Here is a 5,328-nt window from a genome sequence, read left to right as displayed (position 1 = left end):
ATTGTAGAATTGTTAAATATGAAAGGAACCCCCTGATTAGAACTGAAACAAATCCGTTCCATAAATTCAAGTGTTTGTTTATGTTTAAAGAATCTTGTGCTTTGACGTGTAGCATAACCAGAGTTCGCTGCAGGTACGAGTTCTCTCCAGGCATCATACCTGAACTCAATTCTTAGTAACTACATGGATGTGTGACAGGTTTAAACAACACAGACAGACAGGAACTCAATTCACAGTAACCATGTGTGCATATTTCGAAGGTTAAAACTAGGGCTGGGTATGTTCCGACTTTTTGGAGATCGTTCCATTCCATTGTAGAACGGGGACCTTCAGCTAGAATCTTTCTGTTCACGATTGGAAACTGGAACTTAATTCTCTGCAACCACAGAAGTGGATATTTGTCAGCTTAAACATCATAAACCTGAACTCAATTCTTAGTAACCATGTGGATATTGGGCAGGTTTAAACAGAACTAAACTGGAACTTAATTCTTAGTAACCATGTGGATATTTGGCAGGTTTAAACAGAACTAAACCGGAACTCAATTCTCAGTGACCATGTGTATATTTGGCAGGTTTAAACAGAACTAAACCAGAACTCAATTCTCAGTGACCATGTGTATATTTGGCAGGTTTAAACAGAACTAAACCAGAACTCAATTCTCAGTAACCATGTGGATATTTGGCAGGTTTAAACAGAACTTGTTTTAGAGAAAGAATGGTATTCTCGCGGTTTAGAATAAGAATAATGGTTTTAGTCTTAGGGACTTTTAATCAAATAATTAAGGAGACAAGCTATCATCGTTTTCTCACAAATATTTATTAATAGTTTAAAATCAAATCAAGGTTTCTTTATTCTAGGCTTGGTATGGAATTGAGGAAAGGGGGTGTAGGGCATGGAGCGTTTGACGGCGAGGGCAGCAAATCCGTGACTGACTGCTTCCAGGCTGAATCCAGGCCGAGTTCAAACCACTGCCTGAGTCTGGCCTTTTTATCCAACAGGCTCTTGCCAGCACAATCCCACCATATGAATCAGGGGTGAATTTTTTGATCCATCTCCAACCAATTCTAAAATAAGAAAAAAGGCAGTATCTCTTTAGGCAATATATCAACATACAATCAAACCATTCCAATTCACTTTTAAATTCTTTATTATTTCTCTTCAATCTTTCTGAAAATGTATTTTCTCCTTCTAAGTCGATTCTCCAGAATAGAAAAAAGAATTGTAAAAAGGGATTAATATTCCTAGTTTAAAGATTTTGATGTTTCTTTGTGAAGATATAATATCCCTGTACAACCTAGAAAAAAGAGAAAATGTTAATAAATTCATACTGTATCACCCTTTGTCCTTCTTATTCAGATAACTTCCGGGGCTGATTTCCAAGCATTGACAGATCAAGGATAGAGGGATGTCAGAAGGATAGATGACAGACTGAATTGGAGCTTTAAAAGACATTGTTTGACCTAAAAACCTTGTTTCAAGTATTTTCGTCGAAGACGACATTTAAAACTGTCTTGGCATTGATAGACGCTCAATTTCTAAGTCAAAACTCAAAAATGGTCAACTTTTAGTCTCCGTACTTAACACCATTCCGACAAAGTACACCACAAGAACTTAATGACATAAGAACAGTTAATGTTCACAACCGACCTAGTTAATCAATATAATAGGAATATCTTTGAAACATCTCTGTACATTTATATCTTTCAAGATGAAAAATGCCGTCTTATGCGCAATCTGTCTTTATCTATGCGTAAAACCTTTTAAAAATCTAAAAATATTAAAAGTTTCTGTTAAACCTATATATCTATTGCCTATCTCTGCATGAGAGATCATTCTTTATAAATGTTAGTCATCTACTTACATTACATTCTTTCTATGATAATATAATTTCTAAACGTTTTTTAAAATAAATCAAGTCTTTGCCACAAACTCAAATGTTCTAATTCCTAAACATTTACAACCTAATCGTGTAAACTAGACATAAAACATAGAAAATAGAAGCAAAGAGAAGCAGTCATTAACAGTCATTTGAGAAAAGCTTGTTAAAAATCAAAATTTTTTTTCATTGTATTGATAAAAACTTACCACTGTGCATATTTCATCTAAAGTTTAATTGTGGAACATTTTTTTTGATATTGTGCAAGATAACCATAATGCATTGAGATACTGCACTGTTCAATTATACTTGACTGTAGTTGAAAGTTAGGGTTTGACAAATGATTAATTTGAATTAAGTTAAACTAATTAAATCTAATAACTTGCTTTAAGCAATCTAATTAGATTTCTCTTTGCTTCTCTTTCACAAATTACCAAAGTAATTTCGCAACTTTCTTGAAACAATTAAAATGTGAAAATTGTGAAACAATTAAAAAAGCCGGAATTTTGTAAGAAAGGAAATATTTTTGAACGTTAATAAACAATTGTTTTAAGGTTGTTTGAGGTTTTTTTAGGTTTATTATTTTATAAAATTTAGAAATGGGTTTCCTGTTTATAGAATTTTTATTCTTGAAGATATGATTATTGTAAAATAAAATATTTTTCTGTTTTTAAAAATATTTTTGGAACAAGAGCAAAAAAAAGTGATATTTATAAAATAGGTTTATCTGAACTAGTAAAAAAAAAGAATTGATTATTTGTGCCAAAATCAATTTTTGTAATTTCTATATCTTTGCAACCTGAATGTGTACATTTTTCAAACTTAGATACTCTTATCTTAAAGAAATCATAGTTTGAACTATCTACAGTTTCCTATATTTGATAGCAAAGATAAGCCCAAAACAAAGACTTAAGTCCTCTGTGGGTTTAAAAATTGCCAAAATTCAGACAAAAAGAAAAAAGAATTTTAATTTTTAGAAATATACTAATCTCCAACCATCATGACTATGCAGCAGAAACATTATTAAAATTAATGAATGTGTTAATTATAAATAATTAATGCTCTGAAACTTAATGTAATATTTAGCTAAAATGCATCTTGCTGAAACTTCAAAGCTTCAAAAAAAGAAGAAAAAAAAAAAACAATCTTTTTAACCAATAAAATGTTTCAAAATTAAAAACAATTTTTGAATTTACTCTCTGAAAAAACTATAAACTATTTTAACAAAAATAGAAACCAATTAAATTGAAATAAATCAAAAGACAAGTGTAATTCAAAGATTTATTGTACAATAAGGAGGGAAAAATTTAACTTTTTTTTAAAAATCGTTCCTTAACAACGTAGAAAAAACCATAACGATCGTTTAAAAAACATCTTTGTTAAAAGGATCGTTTTCCAAAAAATAAAAAAGTAGAATTGTTCACTGTAGGATATGACCGAACTAGTATTTAAAACGTGAATAGTCATTTCTTGATTACTCCCGAAAAAATGCAGAGAATAACAAAATGTGCAAATAATTAATATGTTTAATTTGGCGTTAATGAGGTGTAATCAGGGAATAGCGGAAATGCAGTAGATAAATGCATCAAACAAACCTTCTAGCCCACTCCAAATGCACATTTCTACTGCGCAATTAAATACATTAAAATCTGGAAAATACAAGTTTGGATGAAGCAGGATTTATTAAAGCCGAAATTGTGACCAATCATTGAACACACACGCAAATCATTATTCTGATGAAAGCAGAACAGTAATTACGATTATTTATGCTGGTTAGGACTTAAGTAGCTTCACAAAAACAAAATTCGAAATTACTAATACAACTTTGCGACCTCGTATGAGAAAAGCTTATTTGGTTACACATTAGAAATTCAAAACATGTTTGTTTACAATTATTTTATAATTTAAAATATTTCTTTAATAGAAATTGCTGATTTTAGAATAATTAAGTTACAAATGACTGACATATGTTTTAGGTATTTCAAAGCTAAGTATTTTTCCCGCTAGTTGCCAAACTTTTCTGGTTCTATGGCTCATGAAAACTTTTGCTTTTTCAAACTTTGACTTTTTGATCTAACAGAATTAGAAAATTTGAGTTTGTTGCAAATACTTAATTCCTTTATACAATTTTTCTGAAGCAAGAAATGTGCATGTGACCAATATACCGAGCCCTGATAGTGGAAGTCTCTAGAGTCCAATCTGTAACTGGTCAGTAGTACCCATAGCTCACAATAACCAATATTTTGCAACGTGATTCATTGCTGCTAAAATTGGTAAATATGGTTTATCAATATTCACATAAAATAGTACTGCTTCAAATCACTAAGATCCATATTTTAATTCTGATTACACTTTCACAAAGAAAATACTTTCCAACTCTAATGTCAGCATCATAAATCTTTGCATCCTGGATGATGATGTGAGACTATATTTTTCTAACGATGACTTTTAAATCTAGCAGTATTCATCATAATCATGATCTACAACATCAAGTTGAAAAGAAATATTGATTAATTATAGGGATAGTTTTTTTTTGTATATGCACTTACTGTACACTGTACAGAGCACATTTTAAAGGGAGTGACCGGCTATGTAAGGTAGTTGAACTGTGTATGCAGTGTTGTGGAAAACTTCTTTCGGATTCATTTGAGACATATAAAACTTTTTAAAGATCTGTAAATCCTGAGTTTGAGCGCAAATTCGACGTAAAAAACTTCTACTTTGGGGGTGGATAGGTTTTCAGAGTTAGTTTCTTTTTAATTATTAAATTCAGTTTGACTACCTTACATAGCCGGTCACTCCCTTTAAGCATAAATACAGGGTTGAAAAGATAGAGATTAGAAACATAGATTTTGTTGCTAGTAATTGTGTCTTACACTTTCCAATTACTTAAATCAGACTTACCCTTGTATAATCAAACAGTCTTACACTTGTATAATCAAACAGACTTACACTTGTATAATCAAACAGTCTTACACTTGTATAATCAAACAGACTTACACCTGTATAATCAAACAGACTTACACTTGTATAATCAAACAGACTTACACCTGTATAATCAAACAGTCTTACACTTGTATAATCAATCAGACTTACACTTATATAATCAAACAGACTTACACCTGTATAATCAAACAGACTTACCCTTGTATATAATCAAACAGACTTACACCTGTATAATCAAACAGTCAAAAGAAAGAAAAAAAATATTTTAAAGCATTTTTAAAAATTATTTTGTCAAAATCCTAAACTATTGATGATTTATTCCCAATACTAAGAGTTAAACACTTTAAAGCAAAGAAAGCCCATAAATCTCCCGTCTACCACATTACATATATTTATGTTTGATACGGGGTGGAGAGGAGGGGTAAAAAAATAAAAGGAATTGAGTCTTTGCCACAAACTCAAGTTTTCTAATTCATATATCTTTGCAACCTGATGGTGTACAC

At 30.9% G+C, this 5,328-nt stretch overlaps 1 long non-coding RNA gene across 1 annotated transcript; it reads right to left on the bottom strand.

Moving 5' to 3' along the window:
- Nucleotides 1-800: 800 nt before the first annotated feature.
- LOC111710338 (uncharacterized) lies at nucleotides 801-2,203 on the bottom strand. The gene is made up of 2 exons (XR_002767041.1): nucleotides 2,089-2,203; nucleotides 801-1,067 (listed from the first exon to the last, which is right to left on the bottom strand). It is a non-coding gene; the product is annotated as an uncharacterized LOC111710338 (long non-coding RNA).
- Nucleotides 2,204-5,328: the final 3,125 nt, after the last annotated feature.

Source organism: Eurytemora carolleeae, unplaced genomic scaffold (genome assembly GCF_000591075.1).
Source record: "Eurytemora carolleeae unplaced genomic scaffold, Eaff_2.0 scaffold1050, whole genome shotgun sequence".
In the NCBI taxonomy this organism is placed as follows: domain Eukaryota; kingdom Metazoa; phylum Arthropoda; class Copepoda; order Calanoida; family Temoridae; genus Eurytemora; species Eurytemora carolleeae.
The sequence above is the reverse complement of the archived record's forward strand: the minus strand, read 5'-3'. Positions and strand labels throughout refer to the sequence as shown.